Raw genomic sequence first — 18,132 nt, 5'->3', positions numbered from 1 at the left:
CATTCTCGGCCCATGTTAGAATTGCCAGACCAGGTCAGGGTAGGGCCTTTGTACAAAGCCAGAAGTTGTAAAAAGAACAACTCAGCAGGATAGAGTTCAAAGTCCTGGATATTTTCTAAACTTTATTCCTGTCCTCTTCGTAGTAACAAGTGTTCAGATTCGCAGCTGTATGGCCCAATGCTTACTTAATACTATAAATTTACTTAATTCCCGTTCAAGGTCATTTCCAAAGCACTGATCTTAACCAGGCTGCCAACAGGGGAGCCATGGCAATTGGGGGAAATAAAATCAATAGATTCCACCTTTTGGGTAAGTAATCAGCCTCCCCATCTGCTCTCGCTAATTTCCCAAGTCACGTTCTCCTCCAGGGGAAACATGGCTTGTGGCTGAATCACCTTGACTCCAGCTGGAATGCAAGAGAAAGAAAAAAATGGAAGGGGGTGGAGGGGAAGGCTGAAATTCTATCCCAAGCTCATCAAAATGAGTTTCTCTAGTTTACTTTGGCACACCTGGAAAACCCTCTGGAAGTGTAAATTAGGACAGCGGGAGATCCTCCATTAGTGACGGTCCTGTACCCCAGTGTGAGGCTGTTTTTACACCAACGGAAGAAGTTGCTCTCACAGAGAGAGGATGCTCTGCAGGAAATCCATAATACACACAGACCCCAGCAAAGTCGCCGAGGGACTTCCCTGTTTGGATGGATCCACCAAGACCACAGTTAAACCAAACAAACAAACTCACCGAGTTTATCTCCAGATTTACGCTCAAGGCCAGCCCCACTCTCGATGACTCAACCACGCACTATCCTGATTTCAACTTGACCCTGCAGCTGGGGTTCCCAGGCTGGTGTCCGTGGCCACAAATGACGGTGCTTGAGAGCTCTGCTCTCCATCTGCTCTGGGGCTCGCCGCCCCGCAGACGCTTGATAGGGTTTCGGTTGCATTTTAGTCCCACTTGAAGATGACAAATGTATATGACAATACGAAGTCTGAGGCTGCCCTGGGGTCAGGACCGGCTGAGAAGCCCGCTAAATGAAAGGACTCCAGTCCTGTGGTGCCCAGTGGAGTGTGGAAAGCACCTGCGAGAGACTGGGGAGACACCAGCTCACCTTCCCCGACCAGCCGGTGGCCTCGGCCATACCCTGGAGAAGTCCCGCCCTAGACTAAGGACTGGAAGTTCGAGCATCAAATCCCCTTTTCACCCTGTAGCTCACAAGCAAGCTCTTGTTGTAGGACGAAGATCAGAAGTTTCTCCTGTACTGATTTAACATGTATTTTGTTTTATGAGCGTTTCATTTATTGATCCCACTTGGCACACATGGAAGTTCACAGCATCATCGGGGACAGCGTTTGCCGAGCCCTGCTGTGGGCCAGGTCTTGGCCTAAGTGCTCTATACACAGGATCCCGATTCTGGAGCCTGGGACTGGATAGGTGGGAAGGTTTTTATTCTCCCCGCTGTGTTCACACTGCCTCCTACTTCCCCCAGCCTCAGTCTATTCACCTAAAAAAAAAGATCAGGCAGAAGCTAGACCAGCTGATCTTACAGATTCCTCTAAAGAGTAAGCTTTTCTTTTTAATTTCTAAAAAAGTATTTATTTATTTATTTGAGAGAGAGAGTGAGAGAGGGAGAGCACACAAGCAGGGGTAAGGGCAGAGGGAGAGAGAGAATCTCAAGCAGGGTCCCCTCTGAGCGCGGAGCCTGATGCAGGGATTGATCCCACGATCCTGAGATCATTACCTGAGCCAGAATCAAGAGTCAGATGCTTAACTGACTGAGCCACCCAGGAGCCCCTAAACAGTAAGTTTTTATGAAATTTCGAAGGCAAAACTCTATATAAGCATTCGTTAAAATAGAAAACCCAGGCGTTTTAATGAAATGCTTATTTAAGAAAAAAACAAAAAACAGAAATCAACTCGGTGTATGCAGCGATACTTAAGCTGGCCCCCCAGTATTTGGTCCATTACTGCCCACGCAGCTGGCACCTCAGAACCGCGCCCAGTGACTCCCCCCGGGGGGTTCAGACCAGCCACTCGGCAGTTCAGCACTGGCCCCGGCAGGACCCGTGAAGGCACAGGCGGCACGTGGCCATTGCCACCTCCCTGCCCTCTGCCGGGGAGCGCGTTGGCATGGCGACGCCTGAGCCCATCTTCCCTGGCTCCCGCCCTTCCCTTTCAGGCTATTATCACTGTGTGAGATCTTGCCCCAGAAGAACAGAGAAGTCCTGAGGGCGAGCTCTGATGGTAGGGGAGAACAAGTGAGTCTTTGTCGGCCCTTCAAGGAGAGGAGGCCCGGCCCGGGGCTCCTGGCGCACACAGAGGGGCCTGTGCTCTCTCACTGCAGCCCAGCGGGCCCGCTCCAGTCCTGCCTGCGCGGTGGGGCCTCCACAGCACATCCGGAGCCCTCTGCTTCCCCCCACCCCGACATGGAGCTGGACGAAGTGGAGGGAAGCCCCCCGGGTGCTCTCAGGCCCGCCCACACCAACACCCACAGGCGCTCCCAAGCCATCCCTCTCTCCGGGGCTGTTCCCCACATCCCGTTCCCAACGACTCCCTCATCCCTCCATCACCCCAGTGGAGCTCCTTCTCCTCCTCACCACCCGGCATCCTGCCTCCATCCCCTCCTGGCCACCACGCCCACTTGGAACCACCCCCGTGGCCTGAGCAGCCTTGGGGCTCAGGGCTCTCTCCGACTGTCTCGAGTCTCCTCATACGTTCTGATGGCCACACGGTGCCCCACATCTGAGGCTGCGCTGCTCAACACTGGTGCTGACCTAGGCTCCAAATTGCCTTCCTTTAGGACCAGATCTGCACTCGGAAGACGCTTAATAAGCAGCTCTTCAGTGCTGGAAACCACAGTGCATCCCCAAAACTTACTTTGAATACAATATTCAACAAAGGCTTCAGATCAAAATAAAACCAGCTAACACGTGCTTACCATGTGCGGGGCACCACCCGGAACAGACACCTAGACGAGCTCCTCGAACCAGCACGATAACCCCGAATGGCAGGTGCCGTCGACTTTCTCCCTCTACAGACAAGGAAACTGCTGGAGGCGAGATGTGGTCACTGACCGAACTCAGCAGCTAGCGGGAAGGCCAAGAGGCTTCTGACCCAGACGGGGTGGCTCCAGTCTGAGCTCCGAACCCTAAAGCGACTCCACGTTCCTGAGCCAAACCTCGTCTGCGGTCCTCGCCGAAGGCACAGTACCACGTCATTCCCCCAAACTCGGGACACGTGCCTTTGCAGATGGCATCACATTTCCAGGCTCCAGGAATCCCATGAGATGGCAAAAGCATGTTGGGTTTCCCTGTTCCCCTTCTCCCTGGACGGGCCGCACGGTCCGGAGAAGAGCCAGGTGGGGTGCTGGGGGCGAGCTCTGTGGAGGAGACATGTCCCGAGCCTGCTTTCCGCGGTAACAAATCTCTCTCAGATCACTACTTCCCATTTGCAGCCTGGGCCTAACACCAGATTGCAGATCAGATGAAGTCCCCATCCTGGGCCGCCAGGCCGGCAGTTTCCAAGTGCCAGAGAAAGGCAGGCTCACCCTCGGGGCTAAGCCAAGAACCCCTAGCTGATTCTCCTACCTTCCAACAGAGGGGAGGAGCACGGGGCTGCAGGGAGCTGGAAAACCGGAAGAAGGAGCAGAACAGGGGTGGCGGCTGCGCCAGGGCTCAAGGCATCGGGGTGGGGCTGGGGCGGCAGGCCGAGCCCTTTTAGGCTGAGAACCACTTGGGCTGTTCGGAGGTCCCGGAGGATGGAGGCCTGTCAGGTGAGGGGTCCAGGTTCTCACCTTCCAGAGGCGCTTCCTGGTGGGGCGAGGCAGACGCGAACCCCACCCCACCCCCACCCCACACTGGGGTCCTGCAGGGCTGAGTGCCGACCCAGCATCATTCAAGGACTCTCTCTGGGGTCAAGTTCAGAAATGAAAAACTCTGAACCATCAAGCCCAACTGCCTCGTAGTGACGATGCAGGAGGGTAGGGGTGTCCAAGGTCAAATGGTCAATTAGGACCACAGCCTGGTCTAGAACCCGAGTTAACCCTGATGCCACAGCCGTCCTTTTGGTCCTTCCTTTTCTCTTTCTTCCCCTTCTTTTCAAATTTCACCTTCTGTCTGTTAAGGGCATCCAGAGGAAATGCTTACTTGCCCTGAAAAAGCCAGGGCTGTGGAGTGAAAAGGGCCGGAGAAAGCTCGCGGTGAGGTATTTCCTTAGAGGGAGAAGAGAAGAAATCCATATGCTCTGTCTTCCACTCAGCCTAACCCATCAGGAAGAACACACAGATGTCCCTCAAAGCAAGACATGAGGAAGCCCCAGCTGATTCTCCTGGCTCTCCAGGAGGAGAAACGGAGATGGGGTGTGCGCCATGGGGCTGCCCGTGTCTCCCGGAGACTCCAAACTGAGCAAACCGTCCCTCCCTAAGCTGCTTGCTGTGGAGATGTTTAAGCCTACTAGGAATGAAGGAGTGCCTGGCTGGCTTAGTCAGTATAGTATGCTCCTCCTGATCTTAGGTCATGAGTTTGAGCCCTACATTGAGTGCAGACATTGCTTACAAAAAAAAAAAAAAAAACCACCCCGGGAGTAAGTCGACTGAAAATGGGACAAGGTTAGTTTCAGAGATGGCTCTGTAAGGAGGGAAGGGTCCCTAGTGCCCACAATGAGAACCTATTGTTTTATCAAGTAGTGAGCTCCCCGTCCCTGGAAGCAAGTAGACAGACGCCTGCAGGGCAAGCTGTAGAGAGTTTGCTGACACCACAGGGATCTGGAGTGGACTCCGTGGTGAGAGGCCACTGCTCTGCCCAGTGCTGCCTTTCAGAGCTCCAGGTGGGAGCCATGTCCAAGGGTGATTCTCTGCTGCTCCTCTCTGTGCCGTCAGAAGGGTGGCACAGCACACGGAGCAAACAAGGGGACAACAGCCAGACAGCCTGACTCCTGACCGCCTCGTCGTCACGGGCCTTGGACAAGCTGCCCCGTGGTTGAGTCTCCGTGTCCTCTTCTGTCTGTGGACATCCTGGGGTGCGTGTGAACCCCCGGTGCTGGGAAGCACACAGATCGCAGCACACCCAGGGAGCGTGCAGGTCGGCAAGGCCACCTCTACCCCATCCACTCCTCTCCCAGCCGGCTCGTGTGGCTGCAGGGCTTCCGCGCTGGGCTGCTAGGCTAGCATAGGTTCTAAGCAATACACACCTGAGTGTGTGTGTGTGTACACACATACCTGTATAGACACAGAGTGTACACATATATACGTGTGTCTGGATACACACACACACACACACACACACATTTACATATATATACACACACGCATATTGTTTCCCCCCTAAGAGGAAGCTAGAGAGACTGACATAGTTCTAAACCTCTCTGGCAGTTTTCATGGGGAAGCAACAGACCTAGTTTTCTGGAAAGCTGAATTTGGCTACCAGAGAGCGCCGGTGGGAGCTACACCATCTAGAACATCACAGCAGTGTTCCTGGAAGACGGGGATGGACTCCTCCTCCTCCTCCTCTTTTTACTTCTTTCCGTGGTCCCTCTCAGCCTAGCCCACTCACTGACACCTCCACGGGGTCAGAGGAGAGAGAGCGACTCAAATTAGTCAATCTGATTATTTTTAGTCACTGTTGGGAACAAGGTGGCAGCCTGAGGAGACAGCTACTAATGGGTTCTCAAAAGCAGACTGGAGGCATTATCTTCGTGGTGTTCACTGTGGCGATTTCCTCTCCATCCCCGCCACAGATGTTCGAACGTTGGCCTGTATTTATACGGTGCCATTCGGTGCTGAGGGCGTCTCTGGCCCAGCTCCCCACTCCTACTCACGCTTCAATGCCCAACTCACTGGGCCCCTCCTGGAAGCCTTCCCTGACTTCCCTGGGCAGAGACCATGCTCCCTTTCTGCACTTTAACAAAACCAAAAACAAAAAGAAAACAAAAACAAAATTTATTTATTTATTTATCTGGGGTTGGGGGCACAGGGAGAGAGAGCCTCTTAAGCAGACTCCCTGCTGAGCACAGAGCCTGACACAGGACTTGGTTCTGTGACCCAAGATCATGACCTGAGATGAAATCAAAGTCAGACAGGTTTAACCAACGGAGCCTCCCCGGCGCTCCTCCCTCTCTGTACTTTGTTCGGGCATGGGGCTCCTGCCCACGATCTGCGACTGTGACTGCTGGATCCTCGGTCATTGTCACGAATGTGACCTCCTTGGAGGGGTGAGCACGCTTCATTTGTCTTGATGAAGTTTCCAGGCCTAGCATAGCGTCTGACCCACGCTAGGGACTCCAGCATTCCCTGGCCAGCGACTGTGTCCTTTCCAAAGAGAACATTCTTTTTGTCCCCTTCAACTAGGAGAGGGTTAAGAGATGGCTATTACCTATTTGCTTTCTAACTGGAGGAAAATGTATCAAGGCCTAAATTCCACCATTCCCGCTAGAACAGCACAGGCTTTTGCCAGCCACTCTCCAGTGAGAAACAAGGCTCGTGCTCTAACCATGTCCCAGCAACGTGTGCACTCCGGCTGCACACGAACCGGCCAACACTTACCATTCACGAGGACTACAGAAAGGGCCGCGTATGCATCCGCCCAGACGACTACCTCATTCTCTCCATCCGTACGAACCTACTTAACCCCCGAGGAAACTCTGATCTTACGATTCTATAAGAAGTGCGTATAAAATAAGTCCTTTAAAAACCAACCGGTTTTGATAGATCAGAATAAATTTAGGGTCAATAAAATTAGACCCTTTGCCTCAAGACTCTTTACAGGTCTGAGCTGCCCTCATGTGGACTCGAGGTGGGTGTTCGAGGCCCCCGGTGAGACGTCCATCCTCCCCTTCTGACTGGGACCTTCGGACCTGCCTCACCTCATGCTCCACAGCCACAATGACTGACAGGCGCAGCGTCTCCAACGGGCAGCCCTGCCTTACCCCTTTCCTTTGCCTGGGAACTCCCAGCCCCTTCCCTGTCATTGCGCACCCTACCTGCGGCTCACCCGTCTGACTGCTCTTCACTCTGCGACGGAGTGGAGACGGTCCCCTCTGTGTGGGTCAGCAGCCTCTCCTCAGGCTCCCTCATACCCACTCTTATTACAACACAGACAGTGCCGTCTGGTCCCTAGCAGGTCTCCCAGGAAAACCGCCAACCCCTTGAGGGCAGGGAGGGAATCTAGACATCATCTGTAGCCACTGTCGACACCGACACGCAGAAGAAGCACTCAAATCTTTGCTGAACGAGCTGATTCCCTCACTATCCCGAAGGCAAGACTTGGTAACACACTATGTGAATGCACTCCAAGAAACCGGGTAGAAGTGACCTGTAGGAGGTTCCAATGGGAAATGCCCACTCTAGCAAACTGGTTCCACAGGGACCGATTTAGAACAGTGCCTCACTTTGGCCTAACTTGTCAGTGCAACTTTTGCAAGCAGCCTGACGGGGGGCTGGATCCTAGGGCAGGGCCGCATCTCATTCATCCGTTCCGGAGTCTGCGTACCGAATGCCCAATATGGGTTTTTGACTGGATGCCTTATAATCTATGGGATGAGAGCATCTATCCCTTCTTCGACTTTAGGATGCTTCAGGAATGGGGAGATGATCTGGGGAAGAGGAAGGAAAGGGAGAAGGATCTCTGGAAAGGCCAGCCAGACCATAAAGCCCAAGACCTTACAGTGCCTATGAGGCCCTACGCGATCTGATTGATTTCTCTACCTTCACCTCCTTCCCGTGTCCCCTCATGCCTCTTGCTCCAGTCCTCCTGGCTGCTCGCTGTCCCTTAACGCCCAAGCACATTCCCCCCTCAGGGCCTTTGTTCTCCCATCCTCACTCCCTCGCTCTGTTTGGGTCCTACTCCAATAATGCCTAAGCAGGGACGCCTTTCCTGGATCCTGTTCCCGCTTTCCCCACTTTCCATCTCTCTGGCTTGGCTTTATTTACTTATGTTTTCCTGATTTATTTTTTTTCCATAACATTTAACACTGCCTGGTATAGTGTACATATGCTTACTTGTGGACCATTGCACGATCCCACGAGAATGCAAGCCGCATGAGAGCTACGGTTTGTTCTGTGCTGTAGCCCTAAGATCAAGAATGTCACCTGCCATGTTCTTCAGGCTCCCAACACCCGTGGAATGGATGGCTGGGCGAATGAGTGCCTAAAACTTCTAGACACATAAGGCACAATGTTCTAATAGAACCCGATGGGGGACCAAAGCTATATTTAAGTAGTTCTAAATGAGATTGGGGAGGATAAGGAGCCAATTTTATTTATTTTTTTTTTAAGGAAGAAATTATCTTCTTTGATTCTGATCACAAGGGTACAACATAGGGCATAGGGTCCCCATCTTACTGGTGGGGAGACAGAACCCCACCAATTTAAGGTGATTTCAGCAAAATCACGGAACTAATACATAGCACAACTGAGGTTTGAAATCAGGTCTGATTCCAAAAGCTCTTCTCTTTCCTCTGACTTTATACTGTAGCCTGGTGGCCACCCTAGGAAAAGGAACCACAAGAGGAAGAAAGGAAGAGAGTCCCAGATAATCCTATCCCCCTCAAAGAGTGAGCATGTGGTATCAGGAACAAGTCTAGGATAAAATGATCCTGGGAACTGGGACTGGAAACCACCCGAGAAATCCAGCCTTACATTTTCTGCTGAGCTCAGCTGTATGAAATGCTTCTGCTTTTAGTTTTCAAGGGAACTCAAGACATCTAGATGTGAGGAAGAGCGTTAGGACAGAGGACAGCAGAAGGGAAGACCAGCAGCTGGACGGAAATGAACAGGTACAAAGCCACCTCAGGGTATCAGCATCTCCTTTGTGATTCCTGATCCTGCCAGGGTGGGTGCCATAGGCCAGCTTAAGGAAATGTGCTAGAACACCAGCACCTGGAGCGTTGAGCCCCTCAGTAGATCTTTAGTCATCTGGGAGGGGTGTCGGCTCCTGTCCGGTCCAAGTTCAATGAAGAAGTTCACGGAGGTGTGGCCCAGCCCTTGCAGATAAGAAGTATCCATAGTGAACGGGGAGGGGGTGACAGAGGAGGGAGGGGGGAAGAGCAAAGAACCCATGTGTTGGAGGTAAGGCGACCTGCCGCTGGAGCAGTGCGATTGTCTTGGATGCTAACTGCACAAATGGAGAATGCCTCAAAAGATGTTATAGCGAGTGTGACGCAAGCCAGACCTCTTGCCCGAGACCCAAATCTTGTCCTGGGTTTGCTAATGAAGGCCATCTCCTGCTCACCTAAATCTGCGTGACTGGGATAGACAGAATGGATCCTGGAGCATTCCTCCGCCCCAATGAATTCTGCATGGGACAGTATCCTAGAACTACAGTTCCAGTCTGCTCTCTGCTGCCTACGGTCCTAAGCTATTCTAGTTCATGCCTCACATTCTCCAGACCAGGATAAAAACAGCTCCCACTCAGAATGCAGGTGTAGGACCCAGGCACCTTTAACCACTTCAAAACTATATCTTTGGGTTTTTTTGTTTGTTTGTCTTGTTTTGTTTTTCCTCCTTTTATGTGTATGTGGTGTTAGGAGGCACGACTTTTTTTTTTTTTTTTTAATTTAAATTCAATCAGCCAACTTTCAGTATATTATTAGAGGAAGCACAACTTCTAATCAAGATGACGAATCTGGTGAAATGACCTCCCCTCACGCTTGCCAGTGTTCTGGAAGCACACCTATCCCACATTCTCTCCACCAGCTGTGCTGCTTATCCCTGTGCTGTGTGTTGGAACCCAAGTCATTTTTTTCTTACCTAGAGCTCTCTCTTGTGATTCAGATTCACCCGTCCAGGCTGATGGGACAAAGCAGCTGGCAAGTCTGGCCTCCAAACCAGGGCTATGGCCCCCTAGAGTCCTGTCCGTTTCTCCGTAGTCAAGTGAGTGTTAATCTGTTAAAGGGAATGCAAGTCATGTTACTTTGAGAGGCCATTTCCTGTTCTCTTCTAGAAAGAATACATGTGTTAAGGAGAACAGAGAGAATACCAGAATTACAGATGACCAGGCCTACAAGAAACTGATGCAATCGCCACTTGTGCAATGCTTTCGTTTTGTAGTTTGGGAAACTGAGGCTTAGAAGCAAAGAGCCTCATTCAAGGACTCGGCCACTTGGAGAATTCAAATTGGAATAGGCATCTGAGTCACTGGCCTTTGGAATTTTTTAAAAAGTAGCTCCGTGGTCAGGCTGACTTCTCAAACAAGTGGTCAGTGACCCTGGTTGGGAAGTCTTTTTTTTTTTTTTTTTTTAAACAGATTTTCAAAAAGGGAGGTGGGACTTTTTCCAGATTGCTGTTTTTTTTTTATAGTTTTGCCCCTGGGAGCTAAATGAGTGAAGCAGGCCTGTGTTTGGGATTGCTCTATTTCCCACCAGAAAAAATATTATTGTGGAACATTGGGCCCCAGGAGCACGGTAGTGGGTGGGCTTTGTTTTTCAATGATTTGTGCCCAGCCAGTCACTGTCTCTGTCTCTCTGTCTTTCTCTCTTTCTCCTTGTTTCAGGAAAACACAGTAACAGATATGGACCCTCCTCCCAGGGGTGTCATTTATTATGTGATTTTTCTGGCTACTATATAGTTGAACAGTCACTCCTCTGTGCGGAAAACCAAAACCCAGGAGGGGATCTCACATTTATTAAGCAAATAAGATCTGCCAGGCCTACCATATGAATCTGACAGATACATTTTCCTGATCTGTCCTCAAAAGTCCCCATGAGGTACCGGTAACTCCATTTTTCCAAAAGCCTAGGGAACTCAGTTTCAGAGAACCAGAATGATCTAGAGAAGAATAAAGAGAAGAGAGTGCAGACCCAGAAATGAACTCCTATCTAACTCCCACATCACTGTTTTGTCCATCTGAACTAGACTTCAGTTACTTGGCCAAAACACTAGCAGTTGTCTTATTTTTCCAGTGTCTTAGCTTGAATGCAGGAGAAAGTTCTTTGGAAACTATGACTTGTTGCAAGGACATGAAGCATTACTCTTGCTGGGTTCTCTCTCAGACAGGGGCCTCTAAAGGCCAGGCTTCCTGCTGTGCTCCCAGCAGAGGCTCCAGTGTCCCAGAGAAGCTGGGCCCGTCCCTGGCTCCCAGCAGTGAGAGAGGGCCCATCAGGAAATCATGATTATCTACGCTCTGCGCTTTGTTCCTGTTCTCAGACAACAAGGGACGGGGCTGGAGAGCCGGGCTAGGGGGTGGAGAAAGAGGAAGAAAAAACAGGAAGTGAAGTGGGGAGGAGAAGGTAGGAAATGATACGGAAAACACAGGGACTCTGCAAAGTCCTTGGCCTGATGAGAAAGTGAATCCTGAGCCTGCCTTTGGGAGGCCGGCCCTGCCCTTCGGGAACCCCGGTCGCAGAGGAAAAGGGGAAGAGAACTTTGTCTCTGGATTTGGGGTTGTGTTGGTAAAGTCCCAGCACAGAGCACAGCCTGAGGAAAAGGGAGCCCTGACACGGGGGCTGTTTCCTGTGCACGTGGGTGTAGGCAGCGAAGAAGGTTTCTTCTTCTGAACTAGGATCCGGGGTCAGATGGCATCTCTCACCTTTTGCCGGGTGTACCACAGAAGGACCTGAAAACAAGAGAGAAGAAGTTGAAGTCATCAGGTATCAGGGTCACGGTCCCGCCCCCACCGCTTTCTCTCCCAAACACTCTCAAAATTATAATCCATTTTCTGTGTATATGATAGGAACTTGATTCTCCCCCCTGAGGTCCAGCGAGAATCCCACTTTCTTCCACCATAAAACTAAGAGGGCCAGGCTGGTGAAATGCTAGGTCATTGGCAGACTGTGACTCTCTGGTACTTCCAGAATGTTCCCCGACCCATGGTGTCCTCTCAAAAGAGCCCCAACTCCCACTATACATCACGAAGGACACGGTCACCTGGTTAAGCTAACAACCACACGAATAGATAACCCTAAGCGTAACCTGATCCTTCCACAGGGCTAATACTGTTAGCACTCCCCAGCCTCCTGATGGGGACCAGGAAGGGGACAGTAACGAGGAGCCCTCTGACAGGCAAGCCTAGTCCCACCCATGCTAGCAGTTCCCAAACTCATTGTGCATCTGGAGAAGCTAACAGCAAGTACAATTCCATCCTGGAGTGGCGGTCAACGCTTCTGGAGAGTTTCGATGTCACCATCCTGGCTCTGGTCCACGGACCAGCATTTGGGTCACTTATGATCTTATCCAGCCCCCAGCACAGCCCACCTCCTTCCATCCGACTGATGTGGTCACAGAGGCCCTCAGGGAAGGGCTCGCTCGGAGGATCTGCCCTCAACTCGGTGAGTTACTCCCCCGGCATCTAGACAGAGAGCAACGCGAAGTAAGCCCATCTCCGAGAGGAGTCCAAGCTTTTGAAGTGACGGCTAATGGCTTCCTGTTTGAGTCACCCTTAGGCCAGATGTCCCTCAGCGCAGAGGTCAGCAGGGAAGGACACTTAACAATGCCTGTCTCGGGTCCCCACAAGCAGCACAGCCTCACACAACCCCAGTGCTGAGTGACTTCTGTCCCCCGCCATGCGGACTGTCGCAGGGGCTGCGGCCACGCCCCCTGCTCCACCCGAGACCGTCAGGGACCCTCGCGTCTGTACCTCCCTCATTCTGGGTCATTTTCTAGAAGGGTCATTGCTCCCATTTTGAAACTGGGGACACTGAATCCAGAGACATGAAAGGACTAATCCAGGGTCACACCACAGAACCCAGACGATGAGAGGCATCTCCTGACCTCCTGTCTACGACGTGTGGCTTTTTCTCCACGTTATGTGTCGCTGCCCTGTTCAGTGGAGGTGCTGAGAGCTCAGAACGGCGGTGTGCCTTCCACTTTTGAAAGGCTCCAGAAGTGAAAGGGCAGGGCAGGGGCACACCAAAGAGAAGGCAGAGCCTGGTGAGAAGGCCCCGCATGGGTGGCTTGCTCCCGAGAATCCCCACGGACCAGCAGCAGAGCCTAGACTGGGGCCAGGACACCTCCCTGCAGCCTCAGCCCCACGGCACCAAGAACACTGGGGACATGAAAAAAACGGGAGCGGGCAGGATTTTATGATACAAATAGCCCCCATTCAGCAGGTATCCTCTGGGCATCAGGCATTGTTAAGCTTAGTGACCCCTGATACCTCCCAACAACCACACGAGAGACGTATCCCTCTTGCCCCCTTTCACAGATAAGGACACTGACGTGGTCCTCCAAGGGACTCAGCTTTTGGGTGGTAGGTAGAGCCAAGATTTCAACTCAGGCAGTCCGGGTGGACTTCCTGCTCTCAACCACTAGGGAATCCTCCCTTTCAGAGCAGTCACATTCAAAGAAAAAGAAGAAGAAAGAAAGAAAGAAAGGGCGAGGCATACAGAAAAGCAAATTAATGGAAAGAGCCAGGGAATAAAGCAAGGACCCTGGGATCAGAAGACACCTTCATTCAAGAGGCACAGGAAGGCTCCCCAGGCGGAGAACACTGAGAGGTGCCCCACAGGCCCACCCGGGAATCTGGACCCTGCCCCTTCTTGGGTGCCCCTCCCCCCGTAAGTGATGTTCTGGCCTTGGTGTTTATACAGCGTTGTTCACGGGAAGAGGAAGTAGGCTGGGCCGAGGAGCGCCGGCAAGGGGAGCGTCCTTGGGGTGGGTGGAAGGGGTGATGATGTCTTGGGAACCCGTCTTCCTTGTCAAAGAGGGATGGCCCCACCGGGCAGGAGCCCGAGGGAGCCTCTGTCCAAAGTCCTCGCCTGGGACAGCACGCACATTCCCAGGGACACTAGGTTCTGGGGATGCTACTCACTTTTAGTCTCATGAAGACCCCGGGCGCAGGCCGGGACAAAGATCACCCATCACCATGTCACAGATGGAGGGACTAAAGCCACAGTAATAACGGTCATGAAATAATAATAATAACAAGAATAACAATAGTGGCAATGCCATCCGTTGGTAGCTTATCATGTATCAAGAAATAAGCACTTGCTTGACATGGGTTATCACATAATGACACCAACCGTCGAGTCTCTACGATTATCCCCATTGGATAGTTGAGATAAGCTAAGTAATTTCCTCAAGGTCAAAAAGCCAGCAAGTTATGAGAAAGGATCTAAACCACTCTCTATTTGACATTTTGGCCCATGATTTCACCTCGAAGGCACGTGTGTTACAAGACAGGGACATGCCTCAGTCACAGGGTACAGCCACGCTCTCACACAGTCAGCCTCGGAGCCATTGGAGCACACAGATATAGGTTTTTCTTCAAATAGATCATCCACACTGCATCTCTGCTGAGTGTACATATAAGATGACACGCAATTAGGGTGACCACGTGATTTATCAGCCAAACCCAGATCCTTCTCAGAGTGAAAAGGGGGTATTAATGATGCCTCTGGGACAACAGACAGAGAGCAGGAGTGGCCTGGGCCCACAAGACATCTGGTCAACCCCCACATAATCCACAGGGCCTTATTTGTGGGGCTGCTTGTTTGGATGTCTAGTTGTGCTGGACTCTCCTGGGTGCCCCCCTGCTTTCCAACCCCTATAAATGCCCCTTTGCAGCCACTCACTCTCCTGTGCTCAGCAGAATGCCTTCTAAATCTGCTAGACTCAAAGGTCCTACATATAAAACAGGCTGATGTAATCTGATTATAAAGGAGCCACGCTATGAGTCAAGAAGCAAGGCGTGACGAGTTTCGGCAATATATTTTAAAAGGACCATTGGGTTCCTTGGGCCCTCACACCCAGAACCTGAATGTGCAGCTGTTCTGATAACCAGTCAGTCCCCCAAACGGGAGGGCTCAGTGGCTCTCCTTTCTGGGGCAGCCTAGGGCAGTGTGAGAGCAGCCACCAAGCCTCACTGGAGAAACTGAGGCCCACTGCTAGGTGGACCCCACTTCCTCAGGGATAGCATTGCTAGGACAAGCCAGACTTCCTCCAAGACCAGCAGGCGCTGACCCTGACCTGGGGGGTGTTGAGCTGGAGCCTTTGACCAGGGATCTGGCCTGGAGAGGAAGCCCTACTTAAGAATCAGGCCATAGCAGGTTGCATTCATTTAATCAAGGAACATCACAGCACTTGTAGTCCAGTGATTTCTGAGGACTCTAGAGAAACTCTAGGGGCTAAGGAAGGTTACTCATGCCTGAAGGGGCTGCTCTCAGAGACACTGGCCGCAGGCCTCATCCTGTAGTAACAGGCAGCAACGCCTGCTCTCTGCTTCCTGAAGCAGCTTCTGCAAGTGATGATATTTGAGGAATAAGTGAGACCCTTCTTTCTAAATTAGGCCATATTCACAGGTTGTGGGGGTTAGGGCATGGACTTTTGGGTGGGACGACCACCAATAAAACCACTACTGACATCGGTACTATCATTACCACTATTGATATGACTGTTAATGCCATTCACAGGATCCCTGAGTTCTAGAGAAGGGGAGGGACTTGTCTATTGCCACCCAGCAGGTAGGCGGAGAAGCCAGGACTGGACACAGCTCTCGGGACTGGTTCCAGTTTCTTGCATCTTGGCATGTAGCCTCTTGTGCTGGGGACACAACCTGGGAGCAGGCCAGAGTCCAGATGGTGATAGCCCAGAGTGTCTGGGCTCAGACAACTCTAGACTGTCAGAGGTCAATGAGTGAATGATGGCGAGGGGATCAAAACATGGCATTCATTTGCACTGTGCACTCACTGTGCACCAGGCCATGTGCTCCACATCCTGTGGTCCTCCTGGAAATGGCTGTGCTCATTCAGATAAGGACTTAGAGAGTAACTCCGAGAGGCAGAGTGAGTAGCCAAGGTTGACTGTAAGCTGGGGTGGGCGGGTGGGTAACACCTCTGAGCCCAAGTTCAATCCCTAACTCCCTAATACTGCATACTATAACTCATAGCTGGTGTATCTGGCATAGGGTGAGAGGGCCATCGGCAGTGGCAGGCAATGGCAGAATCAGGACATGAGCCTGGGTCTCGAGCAGAGCTCAGGAGCACTGAGCTCACATCTGTTCCATTTCCCAGGGTCGTGGCTTAACATCTGTCTGTCTTCTCTGTCACACCTCAACAGCGCTAAGGTAAGTGCCCCCCATGTGGAGGACAGGAGGACACCAGCTTCATTGACTGGACCTGTCAGGAAACTTGGCCCAGTTATTTAAGAAGTTCATATCTCATTCTCTGCACACCAGCAGCACAGTGGCTCCCTCCTCTTTGCGAAGAACATGTTTTACAGTATTGATCATGTCAACCGGAGGTTCTCCTCCGGCGTGGGCAGGGGGAGACACTTCTGAAAAGGAGTGGGGCCAGTATCCTCTCCCGGATGACCCTGACCATCAGTATAATTAAATCGCAGACAACAGGGGAGTTTCTATCGTCCCTCCTCCCTCCCTGGGCAGCAACCATAAGATTGCTGCCTTTCTGTAGGGAAAGGGCCACAACCTCATGGGTTTGAGGCATCAACATCTGACAGCCGCCTTGTCTGCACAGGCAGGTGGCAATAAGACAGAGACAGACAGTCCAGCCTGCAGAGGTTGTGCCCAGCCATCCCCAGTGACACAAGCCGAGAGGACACCTTGATGTAGCAGGAATGTTTTATAGGCAGTCAGGGAAACCTAAGTCTACTCCCAATGTGGCCTTGGTTGGGCTGTGCGACCTTTACTTAGTCACTGTTTCTCTCTGATCTGCAGATGGAAAGTCTATTAAATGCAGATCTTTCAGCAATATATACCAGCAGCTTCTCTGGGCCACTTTGAAGATCAAATGAGCTTTGTCTTCTAAAGCATCAAAGCTACTTATGCCCATGTTTTCTCTTTGCCACTGGACAGGGAGCTGGTTAAGAGGAAAGGCATGTCTTACTTCTCTTCAAGGGGGAGTTATAGCTCTTGTAACTAGCCCAGGGTCCCGCAAAAATGACAAGGCTCACTTGTAAAATTTGGCTTCTTTGAAGGCTCAGCGTGTCTGGGGACGAGGAAAAGAGGTAGCAGAGACAGCAGGAAAAGAGATGGGTGTCAGGCTATGAAGGGCTTTACCCGCACTGGTGCTTCCTGGGATGCTGCCCGTGAGTTAGCACATCTAACGCTTTTCCAAGTGTTAGTGGGGGGATGAAGCTGTGGCAAGTGCCTGGGGTCTTCAGCCCATCAGCTGTGAACTGTAACTTCTTTGCACCTTGGCCTCTGTCTGTCCATTTCATGGGAACTTTAGAAAATACAACTGCTCCTCACTACGTGGGCAAAGTGGGCCTAGCCGATGAGAGTAAAGGATTGCTCTGAAGTTCAAGGCCAGGGCTGCCCAGGAGTAAGAAGCTAAGAAATGGTGCCATGGCCAGATTGCACTGAGCGTAATCTGAAAGCCAGTCCAGCTGGAGTCATTTGCCGCCCAAGTCCCTGCGGCGGGGATGGGTTCCTGCATACTGTGCCAACATCGCAGGCACTCAGGCTCCCAACGCTGCACGTGTGTCCTACGTCTGACGCCATCTGAGCGCCGCAAATCACCTATGAACTCCCCACCAGCTCCTGGCCTGTAGCAACAGAAGGCCCTTTCTAGGTGGCTTCTGTTGGGTGTTTGATAGAGATAGCGCCTCTGCCGTGAGACCAGAGGGAGGCAGAGCACTGTGGGTTGAGAAGATCGTGAACCGGGCTCCCATCTCTGCTTTGATCCCACATCTCTACGACAGCGGGCAGGTCACTCCCTGCCACCTGCTTAATGAAGAAGGCCTTGGAACTCGGGACTCGGGCTGTCTAGAACAGCCCGTCGGTGGACCCCATCTACGGAGTAAGAGCCTAACCTAGGTTACATACAGCCATTTGAGAAAGTGATTTCCTTCCAAGGCAGGTCTCTGCTAAACTACCAGGCAAATGGTTCTCCTCCTGCCCAATGGCCGGATCTGAATCCAAATCCATCAGGGACACTCTGAGGTCCAGAGGGTGTCTGGAATCTGTCCGCCTGTTACTGATTCCGGATGGCTCCAGCCGGGGTGAGTCATTTTCCCTTCCCGGTTTACTCACGTGAGCCTCCGAGGTTGTGCTACCTAGCTCGTGCTGTTTCCCAGCAAACTCTTGTTTCCTGACCCTCCACGGGAAGACCCCATCTCTGTTACCTCAGACGCCGTGAGGCTGGCTGTCCTTCGCCTCGTGGACAGGGACAGACACGCTGTCACACATCTGGCGTGTGGGACAACGGGGCCTTTCCATCCTTCTTAGTAAGGGCAAAGGGTCACAGTCA

General features: G+C 51.9%; 1 protein-coding gene across 3 annotated transcripts in view; it reads right to left on the bottom strand.

Annotated features, from left to right (window-relative positions):
- CYRIA (CYFIP related Rac1 interactor A) overlaps positions 1-18,132 on the bottom strand; it is a 104,828-nt gene that overhangs the window by 49,296 nt on the left and 37,400 nt on the right. For 2 of the 3 annotated variants that reach the window (XM_032353256.1, XM_032353257.1), the window contains exons 2-3: positions 11,517-11,543; positions 9,740-9,874 (exon numbers count right to left, since the gene is read on the bottom strand). The gene's annotated coding sequence lies outside the window, so the exon portion shown is untranslated. Of the gene's footprint in view, positions 1-9,739; positions 9,875-11,516; positions 11,544-18,132 lie in introns of those variants that run through there. The other variant, XM_032353258.1, reaches the window with a different exon arrangement.

The sequence above is a fragment of the Mustela erminea genome, chromosome 7 (assembly GCF_009829155.1).
Source record: "Mustela erminea isolate mMusErm1 chromosome 7, mMusErm1.Pri, whole genome shotgun sequence".
NCBI classification, from domain to species: domain Eukaryota; kingdom Metazoa; phylum Chordata; class Mammalia; order Carnivora; family Mustelidae; genus Mustela; species Mustela erminea.
Note: the sequence above shows the minus strand (reverse complement) of the source record. Positions and strands in the feature narration are given on the sequence as shown.